At 39.6% G+C, this 22,565-nt stretch overlaps 1 long non-coding RNA gene across 1 annotated transcript in view; it reads right to left on the reverse strand.

Moving 5' to 3' along the window:
- Nucleotides 1-387: 387 nt before the first annotated feature.
- LOC131424627 (uncharacterized) overlaps nucleotides 388-22,565 on the reverse strand; it is a 76,228-nt gene continuing 54,050 nt past the window's right edge. The window contains exons 2-3 of the long non-coding RNA XR_009227978.1: nucleotides 2,874-2,959; nucleotides 388-1,471 (exon numbers count right to left, since the gene is read on the reverse strand). This is a non-coding gene — a long non-coding RNA (uncharacterized LOC131424627). The remainder of the gene's footprint in view (nucleotides 1,472-2,873; nucleotides 2,960-22,565) is intronic.

The following is a 22,565-nucleotide window of genomic DNA, read 5'->3' on the forward strand; positions in this document are numbered from 1 at the left end:
CAGCCCACATGCCCCCTTTCTTGGGCAGGTGCTGCTCACTGCCTGTGATTTCCCTATGCAGACATTTCATGTCCCTGGCATCTCTAGCTTCCCGGGGTCTCCACTGCAGCTTTGGCTTCACTCTCGCAGCTTCTTGCATTGCCCTGTCAGGGGCTGCTCGCAGGGAGTCTGATTTTACTACACACTGCCTGGCTTCGCAGCCTTTCCTTTGAAATCTCAGTGGAAGTCTCCATGACCTCAGAATGTTTGCATTCTGCATGTCTGCAAAACTAGCGCCATGTGAACAGCACCAAGGTTTGCCATCAGCAAGAGCAATAGCTGGGCTCCCTTGAACCACAGCTGCAGTGGCCTCTGAGTGGTTGGATAGCTGAACACAGGGAAGCAAAATCCCAAAAAATAATTCATTAGGCAGCCCTGTGCAAGTAGGACATCCCAGACTTTCTTCTTACAGCAACATTTTTCAAATAAGTTTATATTTTTATGTTCATGACCCTGCAATGAGTTTTTCTGCTTCCTCGAGGCATTCTTCCTATTTTCCCAGACAAAGTACTTGTCTTCTTTTTAATGATACTAGTCTCTTTAGCAACCCTCCTTTGTCACAACTTTAAATGTGTATCTGTTCTGGGCAAAAACTGAAAGTTTTTCCAAATCTTTCTACTCTGCTTTTCACTCCCAGTTCTCACTGTTAATCTGCCTAAAAGCATCCAATAACACCCATGCCACTAACTGAATCCTGTCTTGCCTTGAAATTTCCTGACAGATTTATTGATCTATTTATTACCTTTAAACTCACCCTCACACAAACCAAGTCTCAGGGTATGGACAAAAGGTAGACCATTTCTTTGCCATTATGCAACGAATGGCCTCTGGTACAATTTTGAATAGAGTCCTCGTTTCCACCTGAAACTTCATCAACACAGACTTTACTGTCCTATCAGCATTCTGATCTCCCACCAGGATCATCCCCTAAGCTCCATTTAAAATATTCCAAGCTTTCTTTAGTCTTTTTCTCCAAATGTTTCCAAACTCCTCTTGAAAACCACTTCCAAAGCTTATGGTCAGGCATAGTCAGCAATACCCCACTTTTCAATACCAATTTTCTGTGTTAATGAGGTTTCTGTCACTGTGACCAAATACATGAGAAAAACAACTTAAAAGGAGAAAACATCTATTTTGACTCACAGTTTCAGAGGCTTCCTATGGGGGCAGGGCATCATGGCAGGCGGTACCTGGTGGAGGAAAGCTGCTCACCTCATAACAGCCAGGCAGCAGACAGGCATCTCAGATCCAAACCGTAACATGGCCTAAATGAGGATTTCAGCTTAGATTCTTGCCACCTTCTACAGGTTGTTAGAAAAGATGCCACTTTCTGATTTTGCTGTATTTTTACTCAAGTTGGTCTTGTTTCTTATGATGAGTTGCTGATTGTAGTGACTTCTAAGCCCTATTGCCTTTCTCACAAATCACCAAACTGCAAGAAAAGCAAAACTATGCAATTACTTTTTGTCTCCCTGCTTTATTTCCTACAATGTGTTTTCTGTCTAAGTTATTGTTTTACTGTATTCCCTTTATCATGTGTTTTAGTGGATTTGAGAAGAGGCTGTTACATTAATTGGGACTCTCACTGGCAAGAGGTAGACACCCAGCTTGAGCAAACTTGAGCAAAAAAAAAAAAAAAAAAACAGAAGAAAAAATCTATCGAGAGGACACAGTCAAGTCACAAGAAATTCAGATTCTGCTGGGCATCAGGAACAACTAGAGTAGGTGCTAACCATCATCTAAGCCAAGCCTCTATTTCCTGTCTCTGCCTTTCTCTGATATCTCTTTCTTTTCTCTTGAAGCCTTATTCATATGGGAAAACAATGATCAGTAATAACTTCAAACTTTAACAATTTATAGCTTTAGTCAGGTGACAGACTGAAGCTCACTGAGTCCCAAATTTCAAAATCCTGCATAGTGACTGACTAACCAACCCAACTTAGGCATCAATTCATAGATCAACCAACTATAGACCGAGAATCAGGGTCCCAGAAAAATATTGCTAACAGTGCAGATGGCAAAGGAGAGGAACAACTCATAGATTATAGGTGCTGGTGTCTATGGGCATTCCCATAGATAGTCCTTACAGTAATCCTTCTTTTTAAGGCCTAAGGATATAGATGTTGTGATGGTACTTAACAAATAAGATTTGCTCTTCTCTGAGATACTACTGCCAGATCCTTCACATGCCTAAATGACATCTCAGCAGATCCTGCTATGCACAAAATAGAGAATAGACAACCAGGGAAGGACAGGATTGAATCACTAAAAATTTTTTTTCCAAATTCATAGTGCACACTCAATATAATCTCATTCGATTCTTCCAGTAATAACTTCTTAGTGCATTGTGGATAGAAACATGCAGATTTGCCTTAACTTGTTTTGTTCCATCACCCCAGAAGTGGAAACCTACAAAAACTTACACTGAGCAATAAATATTTATAGTCACTTTGAAATAATATTTGAACATTTATCACATTGTCAGAATTGAAAACTTGGGACTTAATGAGTTAATAACTTGATTAGCAATGAACCTATTCTTAATTCAACAGGTAATTTCCAAAATTCTGTTCCACCATCTATGTAGACCTGACCCAGAAGGGCTGAATAGAAGAGAATGTCTATTCCTAAGTGGATGTTGGGCTCCTTGAATGCACTATAACATTATGCAGGACAAAGGAGACCTTCAAAAGCTTTAACTCCAATGTTAATAAAAGCAAGAGGAATACGATTTTGTGTCAGATTTCTTTTACTCATTGTAATTGGGATACCGCATTCTTAGGTCCTTCTGAATTCTTTTCAGCCTCTAGTGAGTCATTAAGTATTTCACTCACCTTTTGCTTTGTTCTCTATTCTTCTTTTAGCTATTGCTTTCTCCTTTTACTGCTGGCTCTCTTCAGCTTTTCGTTGAGATGATTATCTAAAAGGAAAACAGAATTTCTTCTAAGGAAAGCAAAACTCTAACTTGCAGTTGTGGAAGTATTTTACCCTATTTTTGTATAATTACTTTCGTTTTCTATGGTGAAGCAGCTGAGAAAAATTGCTCTAATTGTGTAATTTTCTGCAACTACTCTGGGACAAAAATTTGGGTAATTGGATTTTTTTAAACTAACAAGTTGTCACAATTGGATAGTTCTTAAACTATTTGTGCTTATGCTTCAGAAATTTTCAGTGGATGTACAGTGCGTTTTAAATGTTTCGCATCAGCTTGTGGTCTCAAATTTGATTTATTTTAACTTCGGATTTTAAAATAGATTGACAACTCTGATTATACATTGTCTTCACTAAGCAGACCTTTGCTAAGTTTCCTAGCATGCTCATCCCCACCCCACACTCTGCTGTTGCCATGGGAGCCAAAATCCTGGCATGTGTAACTCCAGCTCCCAAGTGGCTCTGTTTCCCAGAGTGCTTTGCTGTTACTATGGAAATGACTGCCCATTAATCTTGCTCTCCTTTTACTACCAAAGCACCTTTAGCTGTCTCAAGCAATCAAGTGATATAACCTACAGCAGGGGAAGTAAGGAGAGGACTGCTTCCCGTTCTACAACTACTGCCCTGATTTTAATCAAGATTTAATCAAGGAGCAGAAGGAACTAAAGCTACTCCAACAGCTCCTTTTAAAAACATACAAAGCAGGATCCTTTTGATACATAGGCATGTGCCCTTGTTCATGCCCTTGTTGGAGACCTCTGCAAAAGCATGCTAGGTGTTTTTAAAGTTATGTGTTTCATATACATTACCAACAAGCACAATGGAATCAGGAGGGTAAGTGATCACTCATTTCTTCTGTGGAAAATGTAGGGCTCTCTCTACAGATTGTTTGCAGAAAGTGTTTTGGGAAACGGTCTGGGAAACCTCCAAAAACAATGGACTATTGACTTGAACAAAACCGTATCATCCTATGGAAGTTGAGGGGTGGTAAACTAGAGTCCAGAGAATATTAACTAATGGGTTAATTTCACAAACTCTGCATCTTTCTTTTATTACAGGTTATATATCTGTGAAATTTTAAATTTGACTATATGATCATTTGTACAAAATAAAAATAGGACTTGGTAATTCTGGAAGGATATTTTAGGTCATCAGGGGGAAAAAAGTATTTGAAAACAAATAAATCTTGGCCTGAACACCCTGGATCTGAGTGCATCACTGTGGAAAGATTATACCAGCTCTGGCAAATGAAATGTGCCCAAGAGCAGTTTTTGGAAATAGGAAAATTTAAGTGGTATAATATGTGAGGGAATCTAGTTGAACCCTGCAGCACAAAGAGAGGCTTCTAGTGCTCTGAAAATAATCAAATGGCATTGATGTTTGGTGAGGGAGAAAAGGGAGAACTCTTGGTGGAGAAATAAGCACAAAGACCAGGCACTTTTCCTCCCCTCTGAAGGGCACCAGGAAAGGGATGACTGTGACTCCACGCAATCTGAACAGGTTGCCTGTTGTTTTGTCCCTCTGCCCTGATTCAAGAAGACATGAATGAAGGAGTGAATGGAAGAACGATACCACAAAATCTGGGAAGATTTGTTCAAATGTGTAGAAGGAGTGTATGTTCATAAGGTTACCACTTTTGCGATAGTTAGGAAATCATCCCATAAAAAGCAAATCTTAATTTAGCTATGATGGAATCAACCCAGATACCCACCAACAGATGAATGGATCAAAAAATTGTGAGATACACACACACACACACACACACACACACACACTGGAGTTTTACACAAAGAAAAATTAAATAATGGCATTTGCTGGTAAATGCATGGAAATGGAGAAAGTCATGCTAAGTGAAATAAGCCGGACTCAGAAAATCAAGAGCTAAATGAATTCTCTCATATGTGGAAGTTAGAGTAAAATAGAGAAAGAAGGTCGCAAGAAAGGAGATTGGATATCATAAGGATATAAGATAGATTAGTGAAGTTAAAAACAGGAGAGAAGGAGGCAGGGAGGAAGGGAAGGGGGCTAGAAATATGGAATGAAGCAAAATAGCTTGTTACATACATATATAAATGTACAAAAGAATTTCACCTGTACAAGTGTGTGTTATATATATATATATATATATATATATATATAAAATATATATGTACATGTAATATGTATACATATAATATGTATAAATATATATATAACCAAACAAAAGTTAATATATAAGGAGTGAAAGGAAGATCAATAAAAGAAAGAAGAAAGAACAGGGTGAAGGGAGGAGGGAAGGGAAAGGGGAGGGTGTATAGGGATTGAAATCAAAATCCTTAAATGTATTATTTTCTCAAAATGAACCCAAATACTAAATATAATTATGATACTCTGAAATTATTTTTTAAAAATAAAAGGACATACACTAATAGATTTCAGAAATAAAAGCAGATCTTAGAGTAAAATGAGAGAAAAAAATAAGATTAACAGGATTTTGTCAAAACAGAAGAAACATGAAGTGACAGCTTCTCAGCCTTTGAACACCATCCTAGCTTCCAGTGATGTGGTGAGTTAAGTCATGATACTACGTTATTCCTCCAGTGGTGTTTTTCCATCCCATTCTGTATTATTTCTTATGGCTTCTATAACAAAGGACCAGAAATTGAGTGTCTCACAATAACAGAAATTTATTGTCTGACAGTTCTGAAAGCTGAAGTCTGAAATCAAGATATAGGAAGGGCCATGTTCCCTCTGAAACCAGAGGAAGAGAATCCTTCCATGCCTCTTTTATTTCTGGTATTTTCCAGCAATTCTTGTCATTCCTTGGCCTGGACATTCATCTCTGCAATCCCCATCATCAAGAAGCTGACTTCTCTGTGTATCTTCATATCATTTTCCCTCTGTGAATTCCTGTGCCCAAATTTCCTCCAATTTATAAATATACAGTTATATTGGATTAGGACCCCGCTCCCATACACACAGTTCAGTGTCATGTCATTTTTACCAATTATGTCTGCAACAAATGTATTTATTTCCAAATAAGATCACATTCTGAGGTCTAGATGGTTTGGACTTCAATGGTATCTTTCCAGGGGACACAATTCAACCCATAACACCTTTTTCCAGAAATAGAATCAAGAAAAGTATGAAGGAAAATTACTGGATAATTATAAAAGTCAGTTATTGGATATCTTTATAGACTTCAGGCCATCTGACTCCTTCAGTTTGTTGGGGTATGAGTTAATGGAATTGTATTTATGAAAACTCAGTTTATTCTCATGCCCAGGAGACTACATGTGAGATAGAGATTGATGATGATGATGATGGTGATGATGATGATGATGATGATGGCAGCACTCGTGATAATGATGATGGCGGCTAACACTTATTACTATTAACTGGCTTATTATGAGCCAGGTGGTATTCTAAATGCTTTATGAATTCATTTATTTCTTACCATCACTCCACGAGGAAAATTCCTATTATTCTCATTTTACAGATGAGAAAATGGAGAAGTTAACAAAGGGCTTGAGGCAGGTCAGTTAGAAGAAATTTCACTTCACGTCTTCTTAAGTATAGTCTCACCTTCTACCCTCAAGACCTCGACATGATCCCATTGAAACCTTGATCTTCCCAATTTACAGAATGATTTTCACCCACCCAATCCTCCCAAAATGAAAGAGCTACCTATATAGCCTCCTATCTTTACATCAGTGCCAGTTTCCCCTCCCACGTGAAAAGGAACACACATGTACCTGCCCAGGTCAGTTCTTTGTAAGGCAATACCGAGGCCATCTTGACTTACATAGGCTGATCCTCCAAAGGCATGTTATATCCACATCTCATTGTTATACCCATGGAATGGACTCACTTTATACTAAGTTCTTGTAAATTTTAGATATGATAGTATGAATTTGTTCCCCAAAAGAATATAAACCAATTCTGAGTCATTAGTCTGGGAATAATATACTTTTAAAATATATTATTACTTTTTTTTGTAGATTGTTATTTACCTAGAACTAGAAAAGCCAGAGTGATTTACAGCAATTAAGATATCAATTGAGACAGATCTTATTCTCTTGAGATTTCTTGGATGGATGAATTAGAGGAGCATACTGGTTTGACTTGATTGTCCATCCCTGTGTTTAATTAGTTCCACCAGGCAACAACAAAACAAATTCTTCATTGTACGCTCATCAGATGTTCAGTGTCCTAGGATGACTTTATGTTAAAGCAGCCATCCTCAAAAATACAAAATTACATAAAGGCCCCTGTCTCATCCTTGGACTCTGAGCACTAGGCACAGAAAATGATTGTGTAATACAAACATTTGTCCATAAAGATTTAAAAGCTGACCACATTGTGAGCATTCAATAGTTATGAAACAATAAACAAGTTTATCAATTAAGCAGAAAGAAACCAAATAACAATATCCAGAATGATCATACAGGGAGGAATGCCAGCATGAGGCCCAGCCACCTCTTTCTCTTTCACCCTTACTCTTTTAGGGGAAGGATTTTGATTGGCTAGTGGTGATCTCAGCTATGACACTTGATTCTTCCCTTTCCCTGACATCTTGCGACTTGTGATACAACAGTAGATTAAGATCCATACCTGGCCCCCTACAAATAATATGCTGTAAAGTCATGCATAGAAGTGTATTTTCAAGTAACAACAATAGTGCTCTCTGAATTTAGCAAGAAAAGAAAAGCCATGACTACAATTTCAGATAACCTTGGAAATCTAAAAAAAAAAAAATTAGAAATTGAAAGCAATTCATCAAAAATCATCTCTCTCAGACCAGGCCTGAGACAGATTATTTACAAAATTGTTCTTGTCTCCTTAAGATGAGTCCCTGCCTCCCCTCACTGCTTCTGAACGGAAAACTGGTCACATAGCCCCAACAGAGAAATCAGTCTCTGCTCTGAGAGGAAAAAGCTTACTCAGCAAGAGGATCAAAGGGCCACCTGGGGCCAGGGTCCCCGTGTGAGAGGGTATCTCGAGATTGTTGGAAGGGCAGACAAAGAGCAGGAGTGGATGGGGAGAGGTTTGGATAAGGGAGTCCTCTGAATATGCCATCAATCTTAGGGCACCACTAAGCTGGCTCCCTGGAGCTTAGGTATGACAAGGCCTACAGGTAAATGGAAATTATAAAACTGCTTTTTCACAGTAGTGAGGAGGCCATCAGAAGGTTCAGGGAGGTTAGAATAGATGTATTAAGTACAACCAGATTTTATTTGCCAGGAAGATCCAGAGGACATGCCCTTCACTTTGTCAAGAAGGAGAAACATTAGTGATTGGACTGACTTATCCTTAGGCACAACAGGCATAGCACTTAATTACTTTTTAAACGAGGAAGCAAAAAATGAACCGGTAGAATCAAAAATTATATTCATATTTATATTAACATAATTGTGAAATACAGTTTTTAATTTTTTTTAATGTAGAAAGGAGTCCATGAAGGCAAAAGTGACTTAACCCCTCACCAGTCCCACAATGGCCCTGTTAGTGAGAGGGCACTGGCATCTGTAGGAGCTTAGTGCTGACCATACGCTATGGGGCTGTGGCAATGGTGAAGGATGCTCCCATGAGGATGGCGGAGCTGTGAAGTAGCAGAGGTCAGGAGGCAGCACAGAGTAGCCATGGTAGATGTAATCATGGTAACAGGTGACACAGCCAGAGTGAAACCAGGATTCCCAGCCCTTGTACTGCTATCACAAGTTGCAAGGCAAGAACTAATAGCCAAGAAGTTTCTAGAGGCAAAACAGATAGATAATTTGGCTAAGGGAATGCTTGACTTGGATGACCAGAAAAAAAAAATTAGATCACGCAAAGAAAACCCTTAGTCGGCTGTTATAATGCAAAATCACAGCTCCTTACCCAGATACCAATCAGAAATTCTTTCTAAAACCCAGAGTCCATCAGCTGAAGATTAGGGAAAGTTCCCTTTAGGAAAGATCCTAAAGAAACATGATAAGCATATACAATAAATATTACTCAGGTCCTTCCCACAAGGGAATGCATCTGCCCCCATTTATCAGATAAATGGACGCTAAGAAAAGTGAAATACCCAAACATTGCCCTATGAGGAATGACGCATAGAGAGCTTACAGGGTCTGAGCTGGCAATGAAGCCTGGGGGACATTAAAGTGGTGATTCTTGGAGGTGAAGTGGTACTATGGTTTGGATAAGTGCCCCCCAGATCCATGTGCTAAAGGCTTGATCCCCAGAGTGGCTCCTGGGAGGTATTGAAACCCTTAGGAGGAATCTATTGTGTAGCCCTTAGGTCAATATAGTCATGTCCTTGAAGGGAACTGTGGGACCCTGGTCTCTTCCTGTTTCTTCTTTCTGGTCATGAGGTAAGCAGTTTTGTTCCACCATGCACTCCAGCCATGAGGTGCCACTCTTGACGTTAGTCCAAAGCAATAGGATCACTTGATCATGGACTGGAACCTCCAAAACCATAAGCCAAAATAAACCTCTTTTTCTTATAAGTTGGTTATTTCAGGTATTTCATTATAGTGACACAAAGCTGCAAACAACAGGTAGTAAATGGAATTCTGACCTAAGTCAGTTTTACAGTAGGTACCATGGATCAGTAGACCTATCTTAGGGTGACTTTCCTCTATTGTGAGTGTATAATTAGTATAGCTATTACTTAGCAACTGGCAGAATCTCATATTGGTTCTATTAACAAAAGTCATCGTAGTAGAAAAGGACAAAATGAAGTCCCAGAAATTACCTTCCAAATCAAAATCATAAATTTAAATCCACCCCACATCTCAGGTGGAAGTACAGAAGTGAGTGCCAGTCTGAATATCTTGAGATATTTCACTCAGGAGGAAGTAGATTTGTCCTTAGAAGAAATAAAACCACTCAGTATGTGTTTGTCTTCCCTACCCACTCTCTGAGGACTTTGAGAATGCCTGATTTTACCTCTACCCTAGATGGAAGGACAGTTTGCAGAAAGGAACGTGTGTCACTGGGGATGCATGACCATGAGATCCCTGTGTCCGACCACAGACCACCTTACCCACAAGCAGCAGATCCGAAAGAATGACAGGATGGCACTAAGGATGCATGAAGACACCAAATCAGAGACAAACACCTGCAGGTTGGAGAGCTCCCTCAGATGTACTGAACAGCTGCTGTATGGTGCTCACCCACAATTGCTAAAATACAGGCATCCCCAGATGAAGAGACGAAAGTAAAATGGGTTTGGATAAAAGGGGTCCTTCTCCCCATCACTCTCAGCAACTCACTTAGTGGTTGTGCTTTCCATTCCTACAACTCAGGTTCTGCTGGGTGAGAGCCCCTGGCTCCCAAGAGGCTGCCCTCCCAAAAAGTAATGAGTGGTAAGGGTCCACTGAGCCTGGAGCCATGAATGTCATTGGTCACTCTTAACTCTTTATTACCTGGAGACCAGCACCAATCCCTCAGATAAGACTTCCTATGCTGGTTGGAGAAACCTTTTCTATCATGAGCAGTCAGGGTGCTGCTACCTACTGAGTCAGAGAGCACTGTGCCTTGATAATGATGATTGACTGAAGTATCTCTTCCTGCTTCCATTCCTGATGATAATGGAAAATGAGAATTTGTCTTGCTCATGGGCTAATGAGGGCCAGGTGACCAGAGAGTCAGACCCACAGGTATGAAAGTCTGGGTTATTCCATCAAGCAGCAAAAATGCTGGCCAAGGGTAGGGGAAATCTAATCCAGTGGTTGAGGAGGAACAAGATGACAAATATTATCTTGAAACTAGCTAACAGCTGCAGGTACTGCAGCTTCTTCTGGTAATTTATTTATTTTTTAAAGCTATTTTTATTGTGACTGGCCATAGGACATGGTGGCAGAAGGGCTTAATGTGGGGCTTAAGCAGATCTGAGAGGGGCAAACAGCAATCAGCATGTCTGAATTTACTTTCAAATAGTGCCTGGAGAATAAGTAATCCACAAAGGATACTTTGGGAAAAGTTGGGGTTTGTTTATATTTCAGATGATTTTGTTTTATTGATTTAATTTTTTTGGGGGGGTTGAACTCAGGAGTACTTTATCACTGAACTATATCCCCAACCCTTTTTATTTTTTATTTTGCCTTCTGCTGAAGAGTCTCACTAAGTTGCTGAGGCTAGCCTTGAGCTTCAGATCCTCCTGCCCCAGTCTCCCGAGTTGCTGGTATTACAAGTGTGTGCCACAGCGCTGGCATGGTTTTTGTTTGCTTTTTGTTTGTTTGTTTGTTTGTTTTAATTTTAAAAGGAGTATTCTGAATGATCCAGCTATCTATTATACTTTATAGTCAGACACATTTTTTATCTGAATTTTAAAAAGAAAAAGGAGGAAGAGGAGAGGAAGAAAGGAAAGAAAAAGGGAGAGAGAAAAGTAGAATTTTGAAGATAGCAGAAATTCATTGCCAGAATTATTGCTCCATTGTGGGTACTCAGTAAACCTGAATAAGTACTTCAGTGTATCTAGAAGCCACACTGCTTGGAGACTATTGGTGTCCACATTTTCAAAACAGACTCTCTCCGGCCTAATAGAATATTATCACTTAGAACCTAGTGTTTTCTTAGAATGTGTTGTTATATTTTTACTCATTACAGGGATTACTCTAAAGTGACGGGGTCAGTTAGATGAAAAGTCAGTCTTACCCCAGTGATTGCTAACATTTGAAGAGATCAGCATGACCTTAAAGGATTGCAGTGATGTCTGTCTTTCATTTAAGACTTCTATGTCTCAGAATAATTTAGCTTGTAAATACAAGCTTGCTTGATAAGAGTAGGCTGCAAAGATTTGTGTATTTGTTAAAGTGCAGAGCCAAAGACTCACGTCTGAAAAGAGTGAAGAAAGGGCTGGGCACCGTGGCACATGCCTATAATCCCAGAGGCTCTGGAGACTGAGGCAGGTGGAACACAAGTTCAAAGCCAGCCTCAGCAACTTAGCAAGGCCCTAAGCAGCTCAACAAGACCCTGTCTCTAAATAAAATATTAAAAAGGGCTGGACATGTGGCACAGTAGTTAAGTGCCTCTGGGTTTGATCCCCAGTACCAAAAAAAAAAAAAAAGTGAAAAAGGGAAAGAATAAAGAATAGCTCTCTTCCTCTCCCCCACCACCCCCTCTCTTCATAATTTTAAATAACTCCATAGTAACTTATATGCATGACTGCCACTAGTCTTTATATTTCTCTGACTCAGAGTTTAGTGGTGTTGGTAATAGTGAGTTGTTTTCAGAACATTACTTCTTCATTTGCCTTTTCTGGCATCAAACTGCATGACATGTATACATAAATATATTAATCTCTCTGTGTCATTTTTTAGTTTTGCCTTCTTCCTGGATATTAACTCCCTAATTTTTTCCAACTCCTTGCTCATAATAAATTCCAGAGCAATGCAATATATTGTGTCTTCCACATAACTTAGAATTCATGGTTTCACATCTGTCATTTGAAGATAATCAGAATTCTTTCACTACAAAATAACTACGCGATGTGTCCTGAAAAGAGTAAATGATTGATTTCTTTTCAAAATGCAAAGAGAAAAGCATTGAGAACACTGCATCTAAGACAGAGCCCAAAAAGTAACAGTAATTAAATGCCCACATACAAATATTTGGCTCATTCAACCAAATTTAGCTCTAAACTCAATAATGTTCTTTTTTAAAAAAAAATGTAGTTGTAAATAAACAGAATGCCTTTATTTCATTTGTTTATTTTTATGTGGTGCTAAGGATCAAACCCAGGGCCTCACACATGCTAGGCAAGTGCTCTGCCACTGAACCCCAGCCCCAGCCCTCAGTAATGTTCTTAGGACCACTGTAATGCTGAACTTGGTCCAGTCTCATTTTACCATGGCAAGAGTGATGATGATGATGATGATGATGACAATAATGACAATGACAATGACAACGATGACAGCCAGAGTTTATTGAATGCCTACTAGGCATTGAGGGCTATGCATTCATGCCTACACTCAGCCACTCCTCTCCACTTCCCCACTTAGTGTAAGCCATCATTGTCTACAGTTTGGACTACTAGGATTGCCTACTAATTTAATTACACTCTGTGCTTTCATGCTTAGCTGCTTACAATTCATTCTTCATACAACAGCTGCAGTAACTTTTTTTTTTTTCTTTTTGGTGTTGGAGATTGAACACAGAGTCTAGGCAAGTGCTCTGCCAACTGAGCTATATCTCCCAGCCCTCAGCTGTAATGATCTTCTACAATGAATTTTAGATAACATCACTATATACTTCCTTAACCTGATACCCACCATATTTAAAACCCATTCCAAACGCATTACAAGGACTTTCAAAGCCTGGCCACCTCTGGGATCCCAACAGCCACGCTGCCATTCCTTAGACACACCAAGCCATCCCTGTCTCTGGGCCTTGGCTCTGCTATTTCTCCTTTCCTACCTTCAGACTCTAAATTTCACCCCTTGAAGAGGCATTCTGTGATGACCCAGTCTAACCTAGCCCCCAATCACCTTCTATTGCCTCCTTTCTCTTTGAGTTCTCTGCATACCACTCACCACCTCCGATGTGCTCTTGTTTTTCTATTTCTTCATTGTTTGATTCCTTCCCCTGGAATATTTGCTCCATAAGAACAGAAACCCCATTTATCCTATTCACCACCAGAGTGGCATCTAATAGTACACAGTAGGCCTTCCATAAGGGTTGTGCTGGATGAGCAAAGAATGTGTGACGAGCTTTCTGAGCTCAGAACATCATCCTAAGAGGGGAAAACCATTACAGTTAGGTGTGAGGAAACTCCAGGTAGGTAGGTAAAGCATGAAGCTTCTAGGTTTAAAACCAGAATCCTAACTCTCAATTTGGGGTAGGGAGGTTGATAGAAGAGGCTAGGAGGGGTAGGACAGGGACACAAGCCACAGGAAAAATAAAAAATACATTTTATAAACAATTTCAGAAGATCTTAAACTCAAAGTGCAGTTCCAATGTGGACAGAAGTTTTGTTCTGTCTCATCTTTTTCTCAGAAGGAGATTTCTGGCTTACTCTTCTGGGCAGGACAGACAGATCTCCTCCCCTCCGTGGAGGAGTTATTGAGCAGTGACAACACCCTGAAGACTAAGCCCTCCCTGATCTCAAAGCAGCAGCAGCTGGCTCTCAGTTCTAATCATTGGATCTCAGGTCTGAAGTGCCAACCAGGCCCTAACCAAGGAGCCCTTCATCCTTTCCTCCACAAAATGTGTCGGCACCTACCATATGATGATGGGCTTACTGGCTCAGAGGACATGAGAAGGCAGGGGTGGCCCTCGCTGCATGGATTTCACGAGCCATGGGGAGGGCAGACACGCAGGTAATTTCACTCACAGGCTGATGGACAACCGCTCCTTTCACTCACAGGCTGATGGACAACCGCTCCTATTCTTTTCGAAGTTGGTGGTGAGTGAGCACCATTTAATCAGTAGTAGAGTAAGAGAGATCCCAGCCATCAGCCTTGGTCTGACCAAAGGATTTCTACATAAGACTTTAAAACACATTTTCAAATACAACTTTTAGGTTTTGTTATATGGCATGCATGATTTACTCAGATTATACCAACCATCTGGAACCTATACTGCTGCCTGACTTTTAAAGGAATGGATTAAGGCTGGATGAAACCTCCTGGAACACTGAGATGTTACCTATTTTTGAGCTGCAGGAGTCACATTGTTCTTGAAACTGAGAAGCTCCTGGAGATTTACAGAGAGACTTCTTCTAGCTAAAAACACTGTAATGTTAAGTGTTCATAGTATAAATTCATAAGTAGCTACACCGTTTGACCATATTTCCCCCTGTTTGGTATCCTCTGATGCTAAAAGATAAAAAATGGTTTGAGGAAGACTGAGCCTTGACCATCTAATACATGAATTCAGAGTGTTTATGTTCAAGGGCTTAATGCTTACGTATTAAGAGCCTAGTATATTCTTGTGTTGACATTGGCCCAACTGCCATTTTAAAATGCTGCTCTAGCAGAATTTGCCGTACATTCGAAATGCCACACTTTCCAACCAGTTCTAATTCTTGAGTAATCCAATAGTGAGGTGGTAAGGAAGTTACTTCATTTATTTCTCTGTTTATAATAGTAATTGCTATGATTAGTTCAGAACATTTCTTATGGCCGTAAATTACTACATACTTAACTCATTTAATTCTCCTAATACCTCCATGCATAGGAACCATTTTCCCTGTGATGCAGGTAAGGAAATCAAGGCTCAAAGACACTAAGTAACTTACACACGTTTACACAGCTGGACAGTAGCAGAATCTGACATCTTCTGGTAATGTGTCCTAGTCACAGGCTTACATTGACATTTGCAGACCTTCTAAAGAAACATTTCTGAACCTTGAGTATTGTAAGGTTCTTCCTCTACTAGAATTAATGTATATCAGAAAAGAGATTCATGTATAAGGGAAATTATTTCACTTACATGAGGAATTTTTAAAGAGTTAAACTCATAGAGAGAGGGAGTAGAATAGTAGGGAACTCGGGGATAGGAGGATAGTGGTCAAAGAGCATAAAATTTCGGTCAGACAGGAAGGATGACTGAAAGAGATCTATGATACGACATAGTGACTACAGTTAATAACAACATATTGTATACTTGAAATTACTGAGAGTCAGTTTTAAATGTTCTCACTGCAAAAAAATAAGTATATGAGATAATGACTATGTTAATTACCTTGATTTAGCTACACCATAGTGTATATATATTTCACTATATGTTGTACACCATAAATACATACAATTTCTATTTGTCAACTTAAAACAGTAATTTTTAAAAATTAAATATGTAAATAAAGATAATAATCAGAAGAAGAAAAATGCTGCAGTTTCAAAATTAAATTGTGGAATTAAATTACAATGGTACTTGTCATTTCTTGTCAATCTTAATAAATCCATAAAATATTTTGAAAGAAAATAATTCTTGTTCCTTTTAAGAAAAAAGACTGTTACAAACAAAGGTTCATTCATTAAAACTGCTGGCATCCAGGTTCAGAAAAGAATGCTATACCTTTGTAAGATCAGAGTGGACAGTACAGAAGAGGTGGTGGTCTTGGACCCTGGCTGAACCAACTTTTCCACCCTAATCTCCCACCATCCCTGCCCCTGCCCCTTCTCCTCCTGGTCCACAGCCCCTGTTTTGCTCTGGGCAGTGGGGCTTTGGCTGAGGTACTTTGTCACTTACTTCCTGTTTGCTTTCTAATTCTCTTCTACCCAAAAGGATCCAGCTTAAAAATCCCCTTTCAGACAAGTGCTCCTGATGATTGCTCCCTCTTCTGAATTCCTGAGGTCTTAATGTTTGTGATGATGATTTAGATCTCTACGTATTGCACTGTTTAAATCACTCTCCTTACCGTGAGGTCTTTCAAGGCAGGATCCAGGTATCCCACTCCTCTGCATCTACAGCTCTGTTCTCTGATGCAGTGCTGGCTCATTAGAATTTAAGTTCTCCTTGATTTAAATCGATCATTTACCTGTGCTGACTCCTTCTTCATATCATAAGCTCCTTAAGGCCAGGTCTGGGTCTTTTTGTGTTTGGTAATGTCTTACATTAGAGAGAGTCAATGGATGTCCAGAAAGGGTCACAAATTTACATGGGGGAGAGGAGGAATTCAACCCAGAGTCAGGCTTCTTAACATAAAGATTTCCATTATGAATACAAATTATATCTTTTTTATGAAACATAAGAACAATCATTACATATATAACCAAAAAAAATGAATTGTATCAAAATATGAAAGATAGTTCTCTCTGGAGGCAGAACTTTGGGCAATTGGGATTTTTTGTTTATTTTTCTATATTTTTATTTTAGTGACACTTTCTAAATGTTCTATGATGACTGGTTCCCACTTAAATAATTGAAACAGATTACATCAAAGCATTGGGCGATCTAAATCGACTAGTTGACATCAAAAACTTAAAAAGGGTTCATTCCCTCCAGATGTCATTGCCTTTCATTAGGGGAAGTTCAGCTTCACGGGGCCCTTCATTCCATTCAACCTCCATTTTCTCTAGAGTACTTTACACATCCCTTTATTGTCCTTTCTCCTTGGTGACTAGTGCCCAGTACCTCTTGAATTCCTTCAAATTTTACTGTGCTAGAAAAAGGAAAGTCAAGTGAATCAAATGTGTCACTTTCAAATTGGACAATTTTGCAAATAGATTGCTGAAGCAGAGCTGAATATATCCAACATATCGAATGACACTGTTGTCCAAGGCTGCGGGCTTTCCAAGTTGATGAATGTAGCAACTAAAGTTGACACTAAAATGAGTTGAATAATTTTAAAAGCAAAGCAGAGATTAAAATAAGAGAAGTGGGCGTCCCGAAAACATCAAGAACAAATAAGTTTGCAGTGTTTTTGATTGTCATGGTAAGTTGGCTGTCGTTGTTATTGTTGGGTTACTATTTATCATTAACAATGATGAATAACATTATTTAACTTTTCTTGCAAAGTGCTTTCCTATCTCTTTTGCTAAGAGTGATTTCTATTATCAGAAAAGAAAAGGCAGGGCTAATGCAAGTCAGCAGAGGCTCTGAAGTACTCTTTTTAACGTTCACAATATTTGTGACTTAAATGTCCTGCTTCACCAAGCAACAAAATAAGGTCATATTTTGTTTCATGTCTTAACAATAGTGACTTTTGGTTCCCAAATGCCAAAATGAAAGGAAGTCAACACTTCCTGTAGAGTTCTCCAACCCAATTTCTGGGACTCTTTAGATCACTCATGATTTACAAATAAGTCCCATTGTTTACCTGTTTCTTTTACCATTCTGCCCTCCAAGCCCTGGAATTCCAGAACCTTCATGCCCCATCATTCCATCTCAGAACTTACTCTATCAGGTTGCTCACTGTATGCAGGCTCAACCCAAGTGTGGACTTTGTGTTCTCTCCCCGATCACCTTGAATGCACAGTCCAGACCAGTCACTGTGTTGGCAAAAGATACAGGGAAAGTTCGGTATGTAGTGAACTTAGTGCTAAGTAAGAGCTACCTTTCTATTGCCATGGTCACTCCTGAAACTCATAAACCTTAATGCCCACTTCAGAGTTCCTGCCTTGCTCTCAGGTGACTCCCACCTAATGATGAAATCAATTCACCTCATCTTCTTCTTTCCACCACCTTTGATGTGAATCTCTAGGCCATCTATCCCACAGTCATGAGCTCCTAATCCTCTGGTCCAGAGAGTAAAAATAATAGTTTTCTCTCTCCCAAATTCAAGACACATCTCTCTTCCCCAAGCATGAGTGAGAGTAGCAGTAGCAACAGCCAGGATCTCAGGGAAATCATCTCACTCACTCAGGTAGAAACCCAGCCTCTGTGGCTTAGACAGGGCTGTCAACACTCGGTCAGTGTGCTTTCCAAAGTCTGGGCTGCTTGCTCTCGATTAACCCCATGCCAGACACAATGCTAAAGAGTTCCCGAAGTTCCATTTTCTTTCCCAGGGCTCGCAAGCAGATAGCATTTCCCAGACTCTCTTGCAGTCAAGTTGGAATCACACATCTAGTTCTGGTCGGTGGGCTGTATGTGTGGTCCTCTTGGCTGAGACAGTGAAAAGATCCAGTGCAAACCTCTAGCTCTCTTCTCCCCTGCCACAGTGATCAGAGAGACCACATTTTCCAAATGTAAATGGCCTGGGTATGTAAGTCATTTTTTGTAAGGGAGCCATCCTGGAGAATTAAAGTCACCTTGGAGATGTGTCAAGAACTAAAAATAAAAATTCACTAAATCCTACCATTTAATAGTCAGTGTGCTGGGTTTGAAGACATATGGTGAGAAGATAGACATGTTTCTTGCCCTCAGGCTCTTAAGAATTTTGTTTCATGCTCAGAAGTTTGAATTCATCTTAAAAGTAACCATGAAGGCTTGAAGGATTTTAAGCAAGGATGTTGTACTCGTCAGGGTTCTCCAGGGAACGTTGTGGTAGAGTTCAAAGGCCTGAGACACAATGGTGTAGATTCCAGTCTGAGTCTAAAAGCCACCAAACCAAGAGAGCCAAGGGCAGGAGATCAATGTTCAGTTCAAGAACCTAAATTCTGAGCCAGGTACGGTGGTACACGCCTGTAATCCCAGCCGCTAGGGAGACCGGGACAGGAGGATTCAGAATTCAAAGCCAGCCTCGTCAGAAGCGAGGCACTAAGCAACTCCGTGAGATCCTGTCTCTAAATAAAGTGAGAAATAGGGCTGGGGATGTGGCTCAGTGGTCCAGTGCCCCTGAGTTCAATCCCTGGTACCAAAAAAGAACATGAATTCTCTCTCAAGTAATTGACTGAGGCCCACCACACTGGGGAGGGCAATCTGCTTCATTCAGTCTACTGATTCAAATGCTGATCTCATCCAGAAACACGTTCACAGACAAACACAGAATAATGTTTAACTAGATATCTGGGCAGCCCAAGATCCAACCAAATTAAACCATAAAATTAACTACCACAGAGGTACCATGATCCAATATTTTTCTTAGAAAATTCTCTGTAGAAGACATGTAAGAAGCATGTGTGTGACAAATGACTGAGGCTGGCAGGAGCTGGTGATGTCCTGAAGTGGCATGGGGGCCCGCAAAAACAAGTAGAGAACAGAGACACAGTAGGCATGGACAGAAAAGAACCAATGTGATATTTACCATCTCCATGCTTATGAAAATCCAGATTTCTTCATTTTTTTCCCAGAGGACTGCTTTATAGAAATGTATACTCTTACACAGCCACATCAATGTTTATAGCAGCATAATTCACAATAGCTAAACTGTGGAGCCAACCTAGATGTCCTTCAATGGATGAATGGATTAAAAAATGTGGCATTTATACACAATGGAATATTACTCAGCACTAAAAAATAATAAGATCATGGCATTTGCAGGGAAATGGATGGCATTAAAGCAGATTATGCTAAGTGAAGTTAGCCAATCCCCAAAAAACAAATGCCGAATGTCTTCTCTGATATAAGGGGGGGTGACTCAAAATGGGGTAGGGAGGAAGAGCATGGGAAGAAGATTACCTCTAGTTAGGGAAGAGGGGTGAGAGGAAAAGGGAGGGAATAGCATGGATGGTGGAAGGAGACCCTCATTGTTGTACAAAATACATGTATGAAGATGTGAATTTGGTGTCAACATATCTTGTATTCAGAGACATGATAAATTGCGGTATAAAGGTGTAATGCAAAAAGATAATAATAATAATAATAATAATAATAATAATAATAATAATAGAGCTCATGTAAAAAATTAAAAATCAATAAATAAATACAAATGAAGGAAAATACTGAATAAAGGAAAGGTTGAAATGACACAGTGAGGCAGTGCAAGTGATGTAAAATTTGAGGACATTGATTTGTGTTACATGGTGTTATATTTTCTCTAATATTGTTTCATAAGTTAAAAACCTAGAAAAGGACTTTTGTTTAAAACTAATTTTGCTTAAAACTAAAATTAAAGCAACTAATTTTCATTGGAGAAATTAATAGAAATATTGGGGGAATTAGTTTAAAAGCAAAATATTCTAGATGGAGATTTGTGTCAGATTTTTGATAATCAAGTGGTATTAAATACATATATGTAAAATTCTTCCTAACTGTAGAACTAAATTATATATTTCTAAATAGGAAAAAACAGTTTTAATAATTGTATTTTGAAAAAAATGAAAGGCTGTCATGATATATGTGCATATTATGAAGCCAACTCTTATTGTCATAACTTTGGTAAACCAGAAAAGAGGAATTTGACAATTTTTAAAACTTAAATGATGAAAAATCAGAAAGTTTATTTTCTATAACTTGTAATCTTATGCTATCAAGTAAGCTTTTGCAGTAAACTCAGGAAAAAACAAAAACCAAAAAAAAGAAATTTGTACCCTTTCTCACAATTAAAAAAAAACACACACACACTTCAAAATAACCAGAATATAAACAGCCACTATATTCTCGGTGACATGTGGCCTCCGTGAGGACTGTGGGGTGTTCAGAGCCACCTTCTAGACTCTTCCTTCTCTATAGGTCAGGGAAACTCCTACCTCTGGATACCCAAGAACTTAAGGTCAATTCAGTGTGAAGAAGCACATATGGAACTATCAAGAACTGTAAGATCTTAAAAGAGAAAAATATATCTTTAATTCTCTCTCTGCCCCATTCTTTGTTATTAGACTAAAATTTCTTTATATCTTCTGGTCGACCCACCACAACTATCCGCTTTGGCATCTTATCCTTCCCAGAACATCCCTGTGGTACATTTCCTTCAGCCTCGTGAAAGGCATTAGACCTCGAGACCCCAGATGCAGAGATGTTCCAGGATTCACTTCTCCCCTGTGGTATCCCTTGCCTGTCCTCATCTCCTCAGGATGGCCAAACTTTAACCTCTCTCATTACACAGAAACTGCATTTCAACATGTTTTTAAATTAGCTCCTTTTCAAAGAGTTCTTGCTTTGTTTTATGTAACTTTTTTAAGTAGTATAGAGACTCATAGAAAGAAAAAGGCACATTGACATTCTAAAGCTCATATGATCATTTTTTTTCCTTAATTACTTTTTAATCTCAATGTAAGAAATGGAAATGAACTGAGAGTAAGGAGTTGATTAGGAAAACTTCCACAGAAGCAGGGAGACTGAGAGCAAAACTAGAACAGACCACACATTTTCTTCCTCTCCTCATAGTTAGAGAGCATGTATTTTAGGCCAGAGTGGAGGACTAACCAGAGGAATCATGTTCTTCCTTCCCTGGTTATGCAGCAAACACCTTTGATGCACCATGCTGTGTTCCTTGGGCCCGTTTCTGATCTAAGGCACAGCGGTAGTGGATGGTTCCCACTGTGGACAGTTTCTGTGGCAGTGATCCACTTCAACAGGCTGCATGTTATTCCTCTTTCTTCTTCAGTTTGTTCTCTCATGCCACAGGACTGTGGTCAGCCTCAAACCCAGGTGAGTCCAGTGTTTTAGTCAGCTTTTTCCACTGCTGTGACTAAAGGACCCAAGCAGCACAATTATAGAGAAGGAAGAGTTTGAGGGCTCACGGTTTCAGAGGTATTTTTAGTCCATAGAAGGCCGGCTCCATTCCTTGAGGCTGAACGCTTTGGTGAGTGTGGTAGAGGGAAGCAGCACGCATCATCAGCAGGCAGAGAGACAGACTCCTCTCTGCCAGGTATAAATATATGCCCAAAGCCACACCCCAATTCCCACCTCCTCTAGCCACACCTTATGTCTTCAGTTACCCTTAGTTAATCACCATCAGGGGATTAATTCACTGATAGGGTTAAGACTCTCATAACCCAATCATTTCTCCTCTGAACCTTCTTGCATTGTCTCACTCGTGACCTTTTGGGGGACACCTCACATCCAAACCATTACACTGGGTTAGCATCTCTGGAGCAAACCTTCAACCAATTGGTGACAGGAACTGGTGGGCAAATGTCTCAACCCCACATCCTGCAAGTGGACAGTTCTGGAAAGCAGTCTAGACACTATTCAGGGGCCCCAGGGTCAGGTTGTGTTCCACTGCCCATGACAACCATCTCACCCCTAAAGATCACACACACATTGGCTTCTCCAGCCCCTGCTGCTGTATTGGACAACTACACCTTCCCTCAAGTCCTTCTCTCTTGTTCTGCTCCTCCAGGGAAACCTAATTAATTAAT

This window comes from Marmota monax, unplaced genomic scaffold, assembly GCF_021218885.2.
Source record: "Marmota monax isolate L192 unplaced genomic scaffold, Marmota_monax_Labrador192_F-V1.1 WCK01_AAM20220418_F8-fsc00037, whole genome shotgun sequence".
Lineage (NCBI taxonomy): Eukaryota > Metazoa > Chordata > Mammalia > Rodentia > Sciuridae > Marmota > Marmota monax.